The sequence below is a fragment of the Bubalus kerabau genome, chromosome 11, assembly GCF_029407905.1.
Source record: "Bubalus kerabau isolate K-KA32 ecotype Philippines breed swamp buffalo chromosome 11, PCC_UOA_SB_1v2, whole genome shotgun sequence".
Lineage (NCBI taxonomy): Eukaryota > Metazoa > Chordata > Mammalia > Artiodactyla > Bovidae > Bubalus > Bubalus kerabau.
In genome coordinates, this window is record NC_073634.1 from 76565468 (window position 1) to 76585522 (window position 20055).

Sequence of the window (20055 nt, forward strand, 5' to 3'; positions counted from 1 at the left end):
AGAAGCCCGCAGGGGGCAAGTTTCCCCCGCCCTCCCGGAACCTGGCCGCAGGGGGCGGGGTTCGAAGGGAACCCAGCCCGCCGGCCCGCCCCCTCCTCGGCGCGGCGGAAGCCCCGCCCCCAGCCGCGCGCTCGCGCAGGCTGCGCGTGCCCGCCCCCAGCCCTGCGCCCTCGCGCCCTCGCGCCCTCGCGCCCTCGCACCGGGGGCGGGCTCGCTGCGCGTGCCAGGAGGGTAAGCGGCGCGAGCCGGGTGCCTGAGAACGTTCGCCGCGGGGGCGGCTCCGGGGCCTGAGCGGGCGCCGCCACCGCCACAGCCGCGGGGGCCGGGCCGGAGGAGGCGGAGGAGGTTGCAGTCGCCGGAGTCCTTCTCGACGCCCCCAGATCCGGCCGGGAAGTGAGTACGGCGAGGGTTTGCGGCCGCTGCCCCAGGCTGCGGGAGAGGAGCGCGGTGCCGGAGCCTCGCGCCCGCAAGGAGCTGGAAGGCGCCCGCGCAGCGCCCGCACCCCGGGAGCCTGCGGGGGTTTGCAGGGCCGGGAGCGGCGGAGACGGCGCGCCGGGATCCGGGGCAGCTGCACCGCGCGGGCTGTGAACGGAGACCGCGCCGCGCTCCCGGCCCTGGAGGGGCGAGCGGAGAGGATGGAGCGGACTCCCGGGCCGGCGTTGCCGGCCTCTGAGCCGCGCGGGTCGGGTAGGGGGTTCCGGTGTTCAGATCGCGCTTTGGCCGGCGGACATGGAGCCGGGGTGCGGGCACAGGGTGATGCTGCCCGAGCCCGGCTTGGTGGAAGGAGGCTCTGCTTTAGGTGTTGAAGGGGGCGAAGGAGGCAGGTCCTGGCAGAGGGCAGGTGAGGCAGGCAGGCCCTGGCAGAGGGAAGGGAATTTGTTTCAGATCATCCCCAAACACTATTTCCCGAGGCGCCTAGCTGTGACCCTGTGCACCGAGGTCACCCTTTTAAGGAAAGTGTCCTGAGAGGAGGAAGGATGCAACTAACGAATGCTTGCTGTTAAATTGCTGTGCCAGGCCTTGGGATTAGGAAGACCTTCCAGCAGCCTCAGCAAACAGTTTGTTGGTTAACTACCTTGGGTAGAGAACCGTAGTCAGCACTGGGGTCACAATTGGGTAAAGCACAACCATCATTTGCTACTTAGGTGCTGACAGTTTGGTTGTAAAGGTTTGCGTAAGAAATACAAAGCAGCTTTGAATTTTGTCTCTTTGACTTTGTCTTCTTCCCAGTAGTATTGGGAAATTGGAGCCATAAAATTGCTTGGTTTGAGGATTAAAGCAGGAGGGTCAAGGAAGCTTGTGGGAGGTATTTGGGAGAGCTTTATAGACACTTCTGTGTAACATTTAAAGAGAGAGAAGGAAAAAAGGAAATTGGAAAGAGGAAGTTCCCTTTCTTCCCAAGCAGCAGGCACTGAATACCTGCATACTGCATAAATGAATGGAGCAAGCAAGGTTTTGCTCTATTTTATGTGGAGCACTGTTGATCAATGTGATGTTAGGGATGCTGATGGACTTCCCTTGTCCCTCAAGTTTCCTCTCTCTTTTCTGCCCTGTAAGAGGTTCTTCGGTTTGGGCTAAGAGTTGTCGTATCTTGTGGCTGTGCTGCCACTTTCACAACTTTATTCTGTGTTGACTGCCAGGAGCTTACTCCTGGGGTCATTGCTTCAAACCATCCCATCCTGGCCCTTCTCTCTTCTGTCGCTTGAGGAAGGGGAGAACGTCTGTCCAGAGAGCATGCTTTCATTTTTATCTTGGCTCTTGCATCTTAGATCTGTGGTCAGAGAATGTGACTCTGCTCTTCCATGAGGGCTGGAACTCTGTGTTTTTTCCTACCTTCATTGAATTTCTGGACTCAAGCTCCAGGCCGCTGTTTCAGTTGCCTGGGTTGCAGTGCCTGTTGGGTTACTTTGTCTGCCAAACTAAAACTTGACCTTTTATGAGTTCTGGGAGGATTTTTATCATACATCAGTGGAATTACCTTTGAAGGCGGTTGTGTAGTCAGAGTAGTGTTGGCAGGACTTTTGAGTGTCCACTATGAGTGAGAGAGAAAATTTCTACTTAGGAAGTCAGATTTAAAACCAATGGAATTGGTTTAAAGCGCTTACTTTATATCTTTAAATCTCTTAGGACCTATGTTTCCTTGTATAAAAATAAAATATTAATTCAAATTTGGCCTTGTGTGGTAAGCCTTGAAGAACTAAGTCAATTTCTCTTTAGTTTAGGACGGTGCACTTAATTAAGAGTGCAACCGTCAGGTGTCCACTAGTTCTTCTTTTGGGGGGGGGCTCAGTGCTGTACTTTAGGATGCCTTGTTCTCCGTTTTCTCAGTAATATTGTGTTTTATTTATTTATATACTTAGTTTATATTTAGAAGTAGAAGTGTTCGTCGCTCAGTCATGTCTGACTCTTTGCGACCCCATGGACTGTAGCCTGCCAGGCTCCTCTGTCCATGGAATTCTCCAGGCAAGATTACTGGAGTGGGTTGCCATTTATTTCTAAATCACCTTTATTGATGTTTGCACAGATGTCCTGTGCAGAGTTGGTGGAGTTTGAAAAATGTATATACACATCTTCCTCAGCTTCTGATGGGGTTATGTCTGATAAACCCACTGTAAATTGAAAGTACAGTAGGTTAAAAATGCATTTAATACACCCCATCTGCCAAACATCATAGCTTAAGCTAGCCTACCTTAAACATGCTCAGAACACTTACATTAACCTACAGTTGGGCAAAATCATCTAAAACACAATGCCTGTGTTATAATAAAGTGTTGAATGTTTCACGTAATTTACTGAAACTGTACTGAAAGTGAAAAGCAGAGTGGTTGTAAGTGTCTCAGCTGTTTATCCTGGTGATCTTGTGGCTGTCCAGGAGCCCAGTGTCACGAGTATCATACTGCATATTGCTAGCCAGGGAAAGGGTCAAAATTCAGATTTGAAGTAGTTTCAATGAATGCGTATTGCTTTTGTAGCATGATGAAGTCAAAAATCGTAAGTCAAATGATCATAAGTTGGGGACTGTCTACTTTGTAACCACTGTGCCAACAAAGATAAAGAAATTTACATCACTCCAGAAACTCCCTCATGCTGGTTTGCAATACCCTCATTTCCTCTTACTTTATTTATTTCTAGTTACACAAGCATCAGGGCCGTGGCATTGATGCAGGAAGTATACTGCTGGGTTTTAGGGGTTGCCATTCACACAGGAATCCCTGTGAGTGGCAGTTCCTGGGGTTTCGTCCTGCAGCCTGGAGCTGTGTCCTGCAGCTGTGCAAATGGCTGATGAATGCACACTGTCTCATAAAAGGCTCAAACAGTACATACAGAAGAAAACCCCCCTTGACCCACTCGCTTCTCCACTGAAACTGCAGTTAGCAGTTTGTTGTGATCCTTCCAGACCTTTCCCTATGTATTATCATCTACATATAGGTAATAAAAATAGGCTTCCCCCCACACCCACATTAATGACATGATACTGTACACACTGGTCTGCAACATTCTAACAGAATGCCTGAGATCTTTCCATGATGGAACACAAAGATCTACCTGATTCTTCTTGATTCCTACACAATCCCGTATGTAGTATATATTGTACAATAGTTTATTTAATCCTCTGCTCATTAATGGCCATTACAGCTGTTTGCCATTTTACACATTGTTGTAGTGAGTGAAAAGTAGAATTGCTGGGTCAGAGGAGTATATGCTTTAAATTAATTGATGGAGATTTAACCATGTTGCCACGTGAAGCTCTGGTTCATTTATTTTTAAATGCTGAGTAGTGTTCTGTTGTAGACTTAAGTCACTGTTTATGTGTCCTTTGCTCGCTGTGGGACAGTTAGGTTACTTTGGATACTAATTCATAGGTGTATGTGTTCCCAGTCCATCCTGCAAGTCAGAGGCATGTTAACAATGTCTTTTGTTGTTTACAAGTTTTACATTTTAATGTGTTTATGAAAAAATTTCCATTAAATAAAAAAAAAAAGTTTGTTTCCCTGTCTAGTTTAAGTAATTTTCTCTGCCCCAGGGTATGAATTAGATATATCTGTATTTTCTTCTAAAATTAAAAAAATTTTTTTGAAAAAATTTATTTTCTTCTAAAATTAAAAAAAATTTAAAAAAAGTTTTGCTTTCTGTGTGGTGTTCCTATATGGAATAATGGAGTGATATGATTTTTTTTTCAATTTGGATAACCACTTTTTCAACACTTTTTCTCATTTTTATTTTTTTAATTATTTATTTAGCTGTGCCAGGTCTTAGTTGTGACACGTGCGATCTAGTTCCCTGACCAGGGATTGAACCCAGGCCCCTTGCATTGGGAGTGCCGAGTCTTAGCCACTGGACCACCAGGGAAGTTCCTCTCATATTTTTTTTTATTGTGGTAAAATATGCATAACATAAAATTTACTATTTTAATCATTGTTAATTGTACAGTTCTGTGGCATTAAGTACATTTTCATTGTTGTATAACCATCACTCTCCATTTGCAGAATGGATTTCCATTTCCATTTTTATCTTTCTCAACTGAAACTCTGTATCCATTAAGCACTAACTTCCCATTCTTTTCTCCCTCCAGCCCCTGGCAACCACCATTCTGCTTTTTGTCTCTGTGAACTTGACTACTAGAGGTAGAAATCATACAACATTTTTTACTATATTTGTGACAATATTTGTGACAACTGGTGGATAAATATGATACATTATTATTAACTTAAGTTCATTTTTATACTAGAGTTCTCTTTTGTGTTGTGCAGTTCTCTGCGGTTTGACAAATGCAAAATGTTATCACATGACATTTCATGAAATATTGTAGTATCACACAGAATAATTTCACTGCCCCCACATCCCCTGTATTCCACCCATTCATTCCTCCTTCCCTTCTTCTGAGCTCCTGGTAGCCACTGATCATTTTACTGTGCCTATAGTTTTCTCTTTTCCAGAATGTCATATAGTTTGGATCATATAGTATTGTAGCCTTTCAGACTGGTCTCTTTCACTTAGCATTATGCTTTTAAGTTTCCTCTGTGTCTTTTCTTGGCCTGATAGTGTCTTTCTTTTTATTGCTGAATAATAATTCATTGTATGAAAAGTACCACAGTTTTGTTTATCCATTCATCTGTTGAGGGACATGTTGGTTACTTCTAGCTTTTGGCAGTTATGAATAAAGCTTCTATAAATATTCATGTGCAGGTTTTTGTGTGGACATGGTTTTCAGCTTTCTTGAGTAAATACCTAGAAGCAGGATTGCTGGATGGTATGTTTAGCTTTGTAAGAAACTGCCTGTCTTCCAAAGTGGCTGTCCAGTTTTTCACTCCCAATAATTTAAAAAGCATATATCCTTGCACCCTAAATGTACTTACAAAAATAAGTCTTTGTCAGACAGTTCTGTAAAATTAAACTTCATCTGGTATGGATTTATGGATTTATATTCTCATTGTTGCTTTTATGGGCTGTCTTTCTTAGCATTATATTTCTATATATTTTGAAGTTTTGATTTGCAGACTCAAAAAAAAAAAGGAGGAGAACTGCTGATTTTGTTTCTCTTAGTTCTGTGGTCACCCTTCTCTGGTGATATTTCAAGTGCTTCTATTGATTGACTGGACTCTGGCCAAGAAATCAGATCTGGTAATGGTCCGAGTCCTGCTCTTTGAGGTAATTTGGGCTATTTTAGATCCACTCACAGTGTGTGTAAATGTCTTGGTTCAATTCCTGGTCGCAAGGCTGTGTTTTTATCTTCTCGCCTTTCTGGGCTCTGAAAGGCGAGAAGATAAACTATGGCCACATAAGCCATAGTTCTAGGCAGAGACCGACAGTGACATTTTTTAGCTTCCTTTGAGCTCTAGCCGCATCCTTGACTTTGAACAGTGAATCTGGCTCAAGTGTCCCCTGTCTCTGCAGCTCTTTGGCTCTGTGTCACTGTGGCCTTGCAGCAAGTCTACACTTGTTCCAGACTCAAGAGTCCAGCAAACCTGTAGCTTTGGTCTGGCTCACAGTTTTGTGTATCTGTTCTGTTTCTGCTCCAGGTGGAGGCTTATCTTGTTTTTGAGCCTTTTTAGTAGCTTATAAATATATTAAAAAATATCTTTTACAGTGTATTTGGAGCAAAGGGGATACAGTCAAGTGTTTATTTACTGTGCTGCTTTGACTGGAAGGCTTAACTGATGAGGCGTCTTACTAAGCTTTATGCCACTTATCTTGTTTCTTGTGTTATTGCAATGCCTAGACCCTCCAGAGCAACGGTTGAATAGGAAAAGTTGAATGCCCAATGATAACGGGCATTTTAGTCTTTTTCCTGAATGGAAATGCTTCCAGTGTTTCACTATTAGATATGATACTTACTAAAGGTTTCTGGTAGATGTCTTTTGTCAATTTAAGGAAGTTTCCTTCTAGGTTTATATTTTTAGTGGGTGTTGAGTTTTATTGAGGGCTTTTTGGGCATTTGTTGAAATTATCATTGTTTTCTCTTTAGTATGTTAACAGTAGGACAGACCTTTCTGAGTTGTAGATAACTGAGAGAAACAGATATATTGTATGATTTACTTGTTAATGTGTTTTTAACATTAAATGAACTTTTAAAGAAAATACATTTTGATCTTTAGTTTTTACGTATTAACAATATTGTTATTGTTTCTAAGTCCAACTCTTTTGCAACCCCATGGATTGTAGGCCACCAGGCTCCTCTGTTCATGGGATTTCCCAGGCAAGAATACTGGCATGGGTTGCCATTTCCTTTTCCAGGGAATCTTCTCAACCTAGGGATCAAGCGTGTATCTCCTGCATTGGCATTCTTTACCACTGAGCCACCTGGGAAGCCTATTAATAATATTATATATAAGCTATATTGTATGTTATATTGCAGCATTTCAGCAATAATTAGGTTTGGACTAAATATTCCTGTAACTAAGCCTCACTATGATCAAATAGTGTACAGTAAAAAAAAAAATTTTTTTTTTGTGGGGGTAACTTTTGGGACTCTCTAAGGACTTTTTTTTTAGCCCCTAACCATTCCAGCTTCTTCCTGGTTTCTTTTTCTAGACTAAGTTTTGTTTTTTTTTTTTTTTTTTTTAATCTCTGCTTGCTCTGTCTCTACTTGCTAGAGAGAGACTTTCTTCTGCAACTAATAACAACTACTGACATACAGGCTACTGTATGTCAAGAGATTTTCAAGATAATGGCTACACTTTAAACTTTACAACTGTGGAAACATCTGCAATGTTTGGGTGGGGAAAAAGAGCTCAGAGAAGTTACAACTTGTTTAGGGCAGCACAGCTAATTAGTGATAGGGGTCATATTTGAACCAGGCCCGACTTTAAAGCCCATGTTCTTTCTACATGCTGTCTCTAAACCAGACTTGTATGTTCCAAGTTCAACTTGGGCTTTGTTTTTGACTTACCCAAATGATCCCTGAGCATGGTGATATGACCACTTTGTGTCTCTAATGTGGTTGCCGTGGTTTAGCCAGGTACTTTGTTGCTTTTTTACCAGTGTGATGTTTTTCATGTTCTTGAGCAGTTTCTTATAGAGATTAAACCTTTTTAAACTGTGCAAACAAAAATAGGATAAATAGTATCATGGTTAAGCATGTGGTCTCCCGAGTAAATTATTTTTGGACCTTGAGTTTATTTTCCTTTAACTTTTTAAATATTGTGAAATATTGGCCCTCAAAGAGGTATAGAGAATAAAAATAGTGAATACCTGTGTACACACCACTTAAGAAAGAAAATAGGCTCCTTTTAAAGTTGAACCTCCACTCCTTCCCAGTTGTATTTTCCTCCCCTTCTGAGGGAATCACTGTTCTGTGTTTGATGCTTTTCATTCCTGTACATATTTTCATACTTTCATTACATATATAAATAGCCCTAAAATGTATATTACTGTTTTGCATTAAAAAAACTCTCTATATTAACGGTATTAATTATATCTTTTTGTAGCTTTTTTTTCTTTGAGTATTTTGAGACCCATCCATATGGACTATATGTAGCTCTGAAAGTGAAAGTCGCTCAGTCGTGTGCAGCTCTTTGCAACCCCATAGACTGTGTCCATGGAATTCTCCAGGCCAGAATACTGGGCAGCCTTTCCCTTCTCCAGGGGATCTTCCCAACCCAGGGATTGAACCCAGGTCTCCCACATTGCAGACGAATTCTTTACCAGCTGAGCCACAAGGAAAGCCCAAGAATACTGGAGTAGGTAGCCTATCCCTTCTCCAGCGGATCGTCCTGACCCAGGAATCAAACTGGGGTCTCCTGCATTGCAGGTGGATTCTTTACCAGCTGAGCCATCAGGGAAGCCCATATGTAGCTCTGGTGGATTCGTTTTCTTGGCTGTACAGGATTCTGTTATTGGGCTATATCACAGTTTATTTTTATGTTTTCCTGTGGATTGATAATTAATGTGCTCTGGTTTTTTTTCCTTGCTGTTACAGAAAATGTTGTTTTGAATATTCTTGTCATGTCTGTGTGCACAGCGCATGTCTTTTATAGTGTGTACTTGGAGCAACCCGCTGGTATGCGTGCCATGCGCATCTTCAACCTTTGTGGTAATTGCTAGATTCCACTCTGAAGTGGCTTCCCAATTAACATTCACACTAGTGATGTGTGACTTCTGGCCCTTCCCTGCCTTGTCAACCCTTAGTGTTTTAGACTTTATAATTTTGCAAATCTGCTGGATATACCATGCAATCTTATTTTTATATTTTTTATATTAATCTTACATGTTTTCCTGATTACTAGTGAGTGTGAACATTGCTCTGTGTTTTTAATTGGCTCTTGAGTTTTCCTCTTCTGTGATTTGCTTGTTTTCATCATTTACTTGTTCTTCTGTTGTGCTGATTGTCTTTTTTCATATTGATTTCTAATTTTAAAATACATTTTTGATGCTAATATTTCACATAAATGGCTTCAAATTTCTTTTTCCAGTTTGTGGCTTTTCTTTAAAAAATTTAAAAAATGTGTGTTTGGCTGTGCTGGTTTTAGTTTGGGCATGCAGACTCTTAGTTGCAGCATGTGGGACTTAGATCCCTGACTCAGGATCGAACCTGGGCCTCCTGCATTGGGAGCTCAGAGTTTTAGCGATTGGACCACTAGGGATGTCCCTCTTTTAAAACTTAAAAAGTATCTTTTGGTGCATTAAAGTTTTAGATTTATGGTTTTAATTTGTCATTTATAAATCTTCCCTACAGACCATAGGCCGAAACATTATCCTATTGTCTTCACATCTAGAAAGGTGGTATAATCGACCAGTAGTTAGAGGTTCTGGGTTTCTATCTCTGTTTCTTTATTGTGAAGTACAAGTATGGCCTGAGACTAGACATTTTATTTATTTGGATGTGCAAAATATGAGACCTGGGTTAGGTTATTTCTCAGCCCTCACATTCTGATTCTCTGTTGCTTTGCTTGTGGTTTTTGTAGCTGGTAATTAATTATTGCTACCAACATCTTAAATGTAATTAAAAATATGAGAACTTAGAAATGACGTTAACATCCAGGATTTTGGTGTGAAGGCTGCATACTGCATTTGTGATAAAAAAGAAATACAAATAATTTGACTTAGGTTGGAACACATTTAACTCGTCTTCCTTTTTTCACTTAATTCCAAAGTCACTTGAAAAAGTAATTCTTATATATCTTTCTAAAAAAAAACAACAAACAAACCCTTTTTAGGGTTTTAAACTATAGCTATAGAAATAACTAACAAGGATACTTTTTTTTGAAGTATGAATATGAATTTGACTGTGTGGATCACAGCAAACTGTGAAAAATTCTTAAAGAGATGGGAATACCGGACCACCTTCCCTGCCTCCTGAGAAATCTGTACGCAGGTCAAGAAGCAACAGTTAGTACTGGACATGGAACAACAGATTGGTTCCAAATCAGGAAAGTAGTATGTCAAAGCTGTATATTGTCACCCTGCTTATTTAACTTAAATGTAGAGTTCATCATGCGAAATGCTGGGCTGGATGAAGCACAGGCTGGAATCAGGATTGCCGGGAGAAATAGCAGTAACCTCAGCCATGCAGATGACACCACCCTTATGGCAGAAAGCAAAGGAGAACTGAAGAGCCTCTTGATGCGGGTGAAAGAGGAGAGTGAAAAAGTTGGCTTAAAACTCAACATTCAAAAAACTAAGATCATGGCATCTGGTCCCATCACTTCATGGAAATAGATGGGGAAGCAATGGAAACAGTGACAGACTTTATTTTTTAGGGGCTCCAAAATCACTGCTGATGGTGACTGCAGCCATGAAGTTAAAAGACGCTTACTCCTTGGAAGAAAAGCTATGATCGACCTAGTTAGCAAAGAGACATTACTTTGCCAACAAAGGTCCATCTAGTCAAAGCTATGGTTTTTCCAATAGTCGTGTATGAATGTGAGAGTTGGACTATAAAAAAAGCTGAGCGCTGAAGAATTGATGCTTTTGAAGTGTGGTGTTGGAGAAGACTCTTGAGAGTCCTTTGGATTGCAAGGAGATCCAACCAGTCCATCCTAAAGGAAATCAGTCCTGAATATTCATTGCAAGGACTGATGCTGAAGCGAAACTCCAATACTTTGGCCACCTGATGCGAAGAACTGATTCATTTGAAAAGACCCTGATGCTGGGAAAGATCGAGGGCAGGAGGAGAAGGGGACGACAGAGGATGAGATGGTTGCATCACCAACTTGATGGACTTGAGTTTGAGTAGGCTCCGGGTGTTGGTGATGGACAGGGAGGCCTGGCGTGCTGCAGTCCATGGGGTTGCAATGAGTCGGACACAACTGAGTGATTGAACTGAACTGATGAATGTGAAAACTAAAGCTTTGTATGACATTTCAAGAATGTACCCTTTATTGGTCATATGCTTTCAGTATTTCCTTACTAGGTAAGTAGTTTAGTATCTTTGCTTAGAACTAAAATTTCCTATTTATGAACTAAGCAGCCTGTGGCAGATTTTAGGAAAAACTGTGAGGTTTGTATTTAGCAGACTAAAGGTGTGTGTTTCTATTTTTTGTGCCTTACTTTTCTCGAATTTTCTTTTTTTTTCTGGCTATGTCACTCGGCTTTCAGGATCTTAGTTCCCCAACCAGTGATTGAACCCTGGGCCAGGGCAGTAAAAGCCCTGAATTCTAACCACTGGACCACTGGGGAACTCCCTTGTCCCTGTTTTCTTATATTCTATTTTCTGATGGCTTGTGCACACTGCATTTCTACCTCTTTACCTCCTTTCAGTTTTGTTAAAACCTTTTCTCTATTCCACATTTAAAATATTGCAAATGATTATGACAAAGTATGTATTCTCCTTCCAACTCTATATTTTTATACTTTTAAATAAATCAGAACTCTCAGTTAAGAAAAAGGGGTCTTATCAATAGAATTCTAGCCTAAAGGCATCATTCAAAAGGGTAGTTACATAACATCAATAACAATCATAATGATAGTAATAGCAGCTAACATTTATTAGGCTTTTATTTTGTGCCAGGCATCGTGCTAAATGCTTTGCATTATTTATTTTAACAGTTACTGTAGGGAATTCCTGGTTAGGACCCCATACTTCCACTGGAGGGTACCAGGGTTTGTTCAGGTTGGTTCAAGTGGTAGGGAATCTGCCTGCAATGCAGGAGCCTCAGGAGACACAGATTCAAGCCCTGGTTTGGAAGTTTCCCTGAAGGAAGAAATGGCAACCCATTCTAGTATTCTTGCCTGGAAAATTTTATGAACAGAAGAGCCTGGTGGGCTTCAGCCTCTGCGATCACAAAGAGTCAGACAGGACTGAGTGACTGAGCACATACACAAAGCTAACTAAGATCCCACAAGCCACTCGGCAGCGCCAAAAACAAACAAACAAACAGTTACCGTAGCCCTGAGAAATTATATTTGCTATTCAGAGCTGTGTGTAGTAATGGAGTGCAGTCATTGAATATTTTTTATTGAAACTTAGAGAACCTTTTCAGATTTGTAAAATCAAACAAACAAAAAACCCCAAACCAAAACAAATAAAAAAACTGAATCTCTAGGGCTTTACAAATGTTTACTTTCCCTGGCTTTTTGGTTTTTTAAATATATAAAATCTGAAAAAGAAAAGTATTTGGGGAAGAACAGTTGAGAGTTTTCCTGAAATAAGCAAGGAAGTTAATTTTCTTTTAGGGAAATTTGATTAGTTCCGGTTAAGAACTTATTAGTGACAAGCTCAGCCATCTCTGACTTCTTAGTTGAAGGAGCATCCAGGGAAAAACTGACTGGAGTTTTGCTGGGAGACAGTGAACTTGCACACGAAGTTTCCATACCTAGATGCTTTGAAGTAACTGAGAACTGGAAGTTAAAACAATCCATGGAAGTGAAAGATATTTAACACTTAGGTGCAGTATAGAGACTTTCTGGAAACCTTTCTGGAGCCTGCTTTCTTTCCTTTAGTCTTTACTCTGGAGTTTATTAACTTCTGCCTGCGGACTTAGTGTAACACATTGCTTCCCTGGCCCAGACGTTTTGTTGCGCTGGCCTCCAGACCCTGTTTCCCTGGGACCTAAGGCCTGCCCAGCCCCAGGGTTTGGGGACATGTGTTTTTTCCTCAGTCCTGGAGTCCTCATGTTTGCCCTGGAGGGGGCAATGTAACATAGTGGGAAGAGAACTAGAAAATTACTAGCTTTGCAGCGTTAAGCCAAGCTAACTAACCACTTAGGCTGTAAATTTCCTCATCTGATTCTACCATTCACGTTCCTTATTTAATTCTCAGGCCTACCACAGTCTCATCTTTTCACTCTTAGTTTTTTAAGAGTAATGTTCCCAAAGTAGGTAGTATGCAAACTGATCCTCTAGGCAGGGTATAACAAGAGAAAAAATGGGCAATCAATTTTACTGATATTTAAACTATAGGTTGACACCTAACTCCATCTGTATATCTGATAATATACATCAGGTGCAGAAAGTGAAGTAGCCACGGGGAGGATCGTGGGGACACTACCACCTGGGGGGGCCGACAGTGTGAACCTCCATATTTGTTTGCTAAAATTCTGTTTGGATGTGTTACAGTTAACCTCTGTCTGGTTTAGGAGTTTTTCAGAGTGTACAGTATTATCTCATTTGCATGATATGAACCTTGCTGATTGAATAGACAAAGGGCTTAAAAAGATTCCTGCAAAGAATCTGCAGATTGAAGTTTCAGATTCAACTGAAGATTGAAGTACCAAGGCAAGGACACATGAACAGCAGGAAGCAAGCAGAGCTGGTACTTCTATTTATATTATGAGCTTGTTTTCAGTCAGATGTAAAGTACAAAACAAATGATCGAAGCAGATGGAAGAGGAATCGGTGTAAAAAAAAATGCAAAAACCCTTAAAATTATTAAAAATACTCTTTGGTATATAGGTTTATATGTACCATTGAGTATATTTGTGCTTTAAGGTATTTGCTTAATGGTAGTATGAGGCTAATCTGGTCAGTTGAGATATTTTTTAAAAAAGCATTCGAAATATGAAGACAAACTTACTAAGCTTTTATGAGGCACGACTATAGTCATATGCTAATTAATATCTTAAAATTTTAATAAGTTGATATATTTTTATAAGTTTCTTTTGGAGTTTCTTATATTAAACGACAGGACTTCCCTGGTGGTCCAGTGGTTAAGAATCTACCTGCTATTGCAAGAGTTGTGGGTTCAATCCCTGGTCTGGGAAGATCCTACATGCCACAGAGCAGCTGTACTGCAACTAGTAAGCCAGTGCTCTAGAGCCAAGGAACCGAACCTCTGAAGCCTGTGCGCCTAGAGCCTGTGCTCCGCAGCAAGAGAAGCCACCGCAAGGAGAAGCCCATGCATTGCAACTAGAGAGTAGCCCCTGCTTGCTGCGACTAGAGAAAGCCCGTGTGCAGCAATCAAGACCCAGTGTGGCCAAAATTAATTAATTACTATTTATAAAAAAGAGTGAGAGGAGCTACCCCATGTCCAAGGTCGGGGCGGCGGCCGAGAGGAGTTACCCCATGTCCAAGGTAATGATATGGACCTAACAGAAGCAGAAGATATTAAGAAGAGGTGGCAAGAATATACAGAAGAACTGTACAAAAAAGATCTTCATGACCCAGATAATCACGATGGTGTGATCACTCACCTAGACCCAGACATCCTGGAATGTGAAGTCAAGTGGGCCTTAGGAAGCATCACTACGAACAAAGCTAGTGGAGGTGATGGAATTCCAGTTGAGCTATTACAAATCCTAAAAGATAATGCTGTGAAAGTGCTGCACTCAATATGTCAGCAAACTTGGAAAACTCAGCAGTGGCCACAGGACTGGAAAAGGTGTTTTCATTCCAGTCCCAAAGAAAGGCAATGCCAAAGAATGCTCAAACTACCGCACAATTGCACTCATCTCACACGCTAGTAAAGTAATGCTCAAGATTCTCCAAGTTAGGTTTCAGCAATACGTGAACTGTGAACCTTCAGATATTTAAGCTGGTTTTAGACAAGGCAGAGGAACCAGAGATCAAATTGCCATCATCCGCTGGATCATGGAAAAAGCAAAAGAGTTCCAGAAAAACATCTACTACTGCTTGATTGACTATGCCAAAGCTTTTGACTGTGTGGATCACAATGAACTGTGGAAAATTCTTCAAGAGATGGGAATACCAGATCACCTGACCTGCCTCTTAAGAAACCTGTACTCAGGTCAGGAAGCAACAGTTAGAACTGGACATGGAACAACAGACTGGTTCCAAATTGAGAAAGCAGTACGTCAAGGCTGTATATTGTCACCCTGCTTATTTAACTTATATGCAGAGTACGTCATGAGAAACGCTGGGCTGGATGAAGCACAAGCTGGAATCAGGATTGCCGGGAGAAATATCAATAACCTCAGATATGCAGATGACACCACCCTTATTCTTTAAAGAGCCTCTTGATGAGGGTGAAAGAGGAGAGTGAAAAAGTTGGCTTAAAGCTCCACATTCAGAAAACCAAGATCATGGCATCTGGTCCCATCACTTCATGGGAAATAGATGGGGAAACAGTGGAAACAGTGGCTGACTTTATTTTTTTGGGCTCCAAAATCACTGCAGATGGTGATTGCAGCCATGAAATTAAAAGACGCATACTCCTTGGAAGGAAAGTTGTGATCAGCCTAGATAGCATATTAAAAAGCAGAGACAGGTCTGTCTAGTCAAGGCTATGGTTTTTCCAGTAGTCATGTATGGATGTGAGATTTGGGCTATAAAAAAAGCTGAGTGCAGAAGAATTGATGCTTTTGAACTGTGGTGTTGGCGAAGACTCTTGAAAGTCCCTTGGACTGCAAGGAGATCCAACCAGTCTATCCTAAAGGAGATCAGTCCTGGGTGTTCATTGAAAGGACTGATGCAGAAGCTGAAACTCCAATACTTTGGCCACCTGATGCGAAGAGCTGACTCATTTGAAAAGACCCTGGCCTGGTGCTGGGAAAGATTGAGGGCAGAAGGAGAAGGGGACGACAGAGGATGAGATGGTTGGATGGCACCACCGACTCGATGGACGTGAGTTTGGGTGAACTCTGGGAGTTGGTGATGGACAGGGAGGCCTGGCGTGCTGTGGTTCATGGGATCACAAAGAGTTGGACATGTCTGAGTGACTGAGCTGAACTATAAAAAAGAGTAAAAAAAAAAATCCATGAACTTTTCTTCTTCCTGTTTTAGTAAAACTGACTGAAATAATACATAGACAAATGAACAATTCTAATTTGGTGACAAGCTGAAAATCCATCCTTTGTTAGCAAATAATGTTTAAATACTCATAGAAGAAATTGCTGAGGATTTGAAGTAATAAATATTATACCAAATTATGGAGTTTGTGAGTACTCCTGTTGGTTTGAATACAAGTTCGGAGGTTACGGTTTTTGGTAGAGTTCATTTTCATAACATATGGAGACCTGCCTTGATAACCTTCCAAAGCACTAAGGGAAGGAAAATATACCCTAATGACTTAAAATTTTATTTTGAAACAGAACATGTAAAGCATAAAGAAAATACACTGTACCCAAATCAAAGCTAATAAAGTCGGTACTCCTCAGCAGTCATGTTATTCTACTTCCACCTCCAGAGGAATTTAGTTTTTCTGAATTTCTGATGCATGTTTTATGTGCACTTGTAAAGAATTTGATTTTGTCTTTATTGGATGGATTGTTTCACAAATGTCAATTAGGTCTAGTTGACTGATAGTGAAGTTTAGTCCTGCCGTATTCATCTTGGCTTTCTACTTGTATCCATCATAGAGGAGTGCTGAAATCTCCCAAGTAAAAGTGTGGATAAGTCTGTTTTTCCTTTTCAGTTCTTTCAGTTTTTGCTTAGTGTATTTTGAGGCACTGTGGTTAGATACGTAGACATTTTGGATTGTTATGTCTTATTAATGAAATCTATGTGTTATAGGCCCAACAATACAATTTTATAGATACTGTTTTACCTATATTGCATTAAAAAGCAGTTGCTTTTTAAATCAGACAAGAGAATAAAGGAAAAGAAATAATATAATTGTACTGTCTTTAAAAATAAAACTTTTTTTTTTTTGGCCACACTTCTTGGCTTGTGGGCTCTTAGTTCCCCCATCAGGGATTAAAGCTATGCCCTTGGCAGCGGAAGCACGGAGTCCTAACCAATGGACTGCCAGGGAAGTCCCTAAACTTTATTTTTTTAGAACAGTTTTAGATTTACTGAAAAATTGAACAATAATAGAGAGTTCTGAAGGCAATGTCAACCCACTCCAGTACTCTTGCCTGGAAAATCCCATGGATGGAGGAGCCTGGAAGGCTGCAGTCCATGGGGTCGCTAAGAGTCGGGCATGACTGAGTGACTTCACTTTCCCTTTTCACTTTCATGCATTGGAGAAGGAAATGGCAACCCACTCCAGTTGTTCTTGCCTGGAGAATCCCAGGGACAGAGGAGCCTAGTGGGGTGCCGTCTATGGGGTCGCACAGAGTCGGACACGACTGAAGCGACTTAGCAGCAGCAGCAGCAGCAGCAATGCATCCTACACCCTGTTTCCTCTGTTACTAGCATCTTACACTAGTGTGGTTCATTTGTTGCAGTTAATGAACCAATGATGATATGTTATTTATTATTAACTAAAATCCATACTTCATTCAGATTTCCTCAGTGTTTACTTAAAGGCCTTTTTCAGTTCCAGAATCCCATCTAGGATGCCACATTACGTTTAGTTGTCATGTCTGTTTAGATTTCTCTAGGGTTGTCAGTTTCTCAGACTTTGCTGGTCAAGTTTTTGATGAAACAAGACAGTTTTGAGGAGTACTGGTCAGGTATTTTGTAGATTTCCCCTCAACTGAGATTTGCCTGATGTTTTCCTCATGATTAGAAGGGGTTTATAGGTTTTGGGTAGGAAGACCATAGAGATAAAATGCCGTTTTCATCACATCATGTCAAGCATATGTATTGTTCACATGGTTTATCACTGTTGACCTTGAACTTAATCACTTGGCTGAGGTAGTGTTTCTCAGGGGTCTCCATTGTCAAGTTATTTCCCTCTTCCCCATCACCTCTTTGGAAGGAAGTCACTGTGTGCAATTCACATTTAAGGAAGGGAGAGTTATGTTCCACCTTCTTCAGGGCAGAGTCTCTGTGTAGGTTATTTGGAACTTTTCTGCACAGAATATTGTTGATTTTTCATTTATTAATTTATCCACTCATTTGTGTTAGTATCAACTTAAAGATACTATTAATACTTAATTAAATTTTGTTGCTGAATTTTTCCATCGTTGGCCATTGGGAGCTGCTACAGTTGCCCTCTGTGTCCCTTTGATATACTCCTATCATATGGTTTTTTCCTCCCAGAACTTCTTCCTCTACTATCAATACAAGACAATCCATGCTCATCTTGTATATTTCCTGCCTCAGGCATTTCTCTGAGGAGCGCTGGTTCCTTTTACTGGAGAACGGTATTATAAACAAAAATTTGGACCCTAAAGGTGCTCCTTGCTTTGTGGTACTGTTTCTAGGTCCTCTCAGTTGCCAGAGCGAGGACATGTATGTGCTCAGTGCTCAGTAGCATCCGACTCTTTGCAACCCTATGGACTGTAGCCCACCAGGCTCCTTTGTCCATGGGCATTCTCCAGGCAAGAATACTGGAGTGGGTTGCCATGCCCTCCTTCAGGGGATCTTCCCAACTCAGGAATTGAACCCGAATCTTCTGTGTCTCCTGCATTACAGGCAGGTTCTTTACCTGATGAGCCATCAGGAAAGGAGATATATATGTGTGTACTAATGCATATACATAAACATACCTACAAACACTTTTATTTGTTACTGTATATCTATATATCTCCAGTGTTCTTGCCTGGAGAATCCCAGGGACAGAGGAGCCTGGGTGGGCTGAGTTCACCATGAACTCACAGTGATGTCTCCAATTGTGGTTCATTACATTACCACCTGGATCATTCTGGCTTCTCATCTTGCTTATCTGTAACCTCACACGTCACCATCTGCCATCTGTTTACTTAATTGTTCAATTATGCATACATGCATCACAGTATTAGAATTGTTAGCTCATAACCCTGGGAGTGGGCTTCCCAGGTGGCGCTAGTGGTAAAGAACCTGCCTGCCAATGCAAGAGACATAAGAGACGTAGGTTCGATCCCTGGGTTGGGAAGGTCCTCCGGAGGAGAGCATGGCAACCCACTCCAGTATTCTTGCTTGGAGAATCCCCATGGACAGAAGAGCCTTGCAGGCTAGGTCCATAGGGTCGCAAAGAGTTGAACACAACTGAAGCGAGTGAACACATAAGCATGCATGCAACCTGTGGGAACCTAGAGGACAGTACTTACGTGTATTTTATTTTGCTTTTAGTTTTACAGACTCCATTCACTTCCAGAGTTACTTAGGTCACTATACTTTTCTTCCTGTTCAGTGAGATTGGTTCATTTCTTTGTAATACAGTTAGACTGTTTTGTCATATTCTGCATTTCATCCAGGAATCCTCTGACCTCCTAAACAATTAAAAAAATTTTTTTTACATACATTAAGTTTCACTCTGTGTTGTAAATTTCTTTTGGTTTTCACCAATGTATAGCGTCATTTTCCATTACATGTATACCATTACAGTATCATACAGAAGTTTTATCATCCTAAAAATTTTGCTGTGTTTTACCTATTCATTCCTCTTTCCTTTGTCCCAAATCTTTGGTAACCACTGATCATTTTATCATTTGTATAGTTTTTTTTTTTTTCTAGAAGATCTTATAATTGGAACCATATAATATGTAGCCTTTTCATACTGGCTTTTTTCACTTTGCAATATATATTTAAGCTTCATGTCTTTTCTTGACTTGATAGTTTATTTATTATTGCTGAAAAATATCCCATTTATGAAGGTAGTAGTTGGTTTATCTATTTATTCCCCATTGAAGGGCAGGCATCTTCGTTCCTTTCAGTGTTCGGCAGTTGTGAATAAAACTGGTATGAACATTTGGGTACAGGTTTTGTGTGAATATACATTTTCCACTCAGTATTTATAGTAGGTATTGGTTAAATACCTAGTGCAGTCGCTGAATTGGGTGGTAAGACTGTGATTAGTTTTGTAAGTGACTGTAAATTGTCTTCCAGCCAGGCCGCCTGTGCATTCCGAGCAGCAGTGGATGTGAGTTCCTGTTGCTTTACATTCTTGTCAGTTTTTTGGATTTTAGCCATCTGTATAGGTGTCTAGGGCTTCCCTGGTGGCTCAGATGGTAAAGAGTCAGCCTGCCATGTGGGAGACCCGGGTTCGAGTCCTAGGTTGGGAAGATTCCCTGGAGAATTCCATGGACAGAAGAGCCTGGTGAGCTACAGTTCATGGGGTCACAAAGAGTCAGACATGACTGAGCTACTAACACACGCACACGCGCACACACACACACAGTAGTGTTTAGTGGTATCTCGTTGTTTTACTTTGTAATTTCCTAATGACAGATGATGCTGAACATCTTTTCATATGCTTACCATCTGTATAACTTCTTTGATAAGATATCTGTTCACATCTTTTGATTATTTTTAAGTTGGGTTGTTTTCTTACTGTTGAATTTTAAGAGTTCTTTTCATAATTTGAATACAAGTTCTCCATCAGGTATATGTTTTGAAAATCTTTCACTCTGG

At 41.1% G+C, this 20055-nt stretch overlaps 1 protein-coding gene across 1 annotated transcript in view; it reads left to right on the plus strand.

Annotated features, from left to right (window-relative positions):
• Positions 1-251: 251 nt before the first annotated feature.
• DTNB (dystrobrevin beta) overlaps positions 252-20055 on the plus strand; it is a 243928-nt gene continuing 224124 nt past the window's right edge. Inside the window, exon 1 of the mRNA XM_055540744.1 lies at positions 252-393. The gene's annotated coding sequence lies outside the window, so the exon portion shown is untranslated. The remainder of the gene's footprint in view (positions 394-20055) is intronic.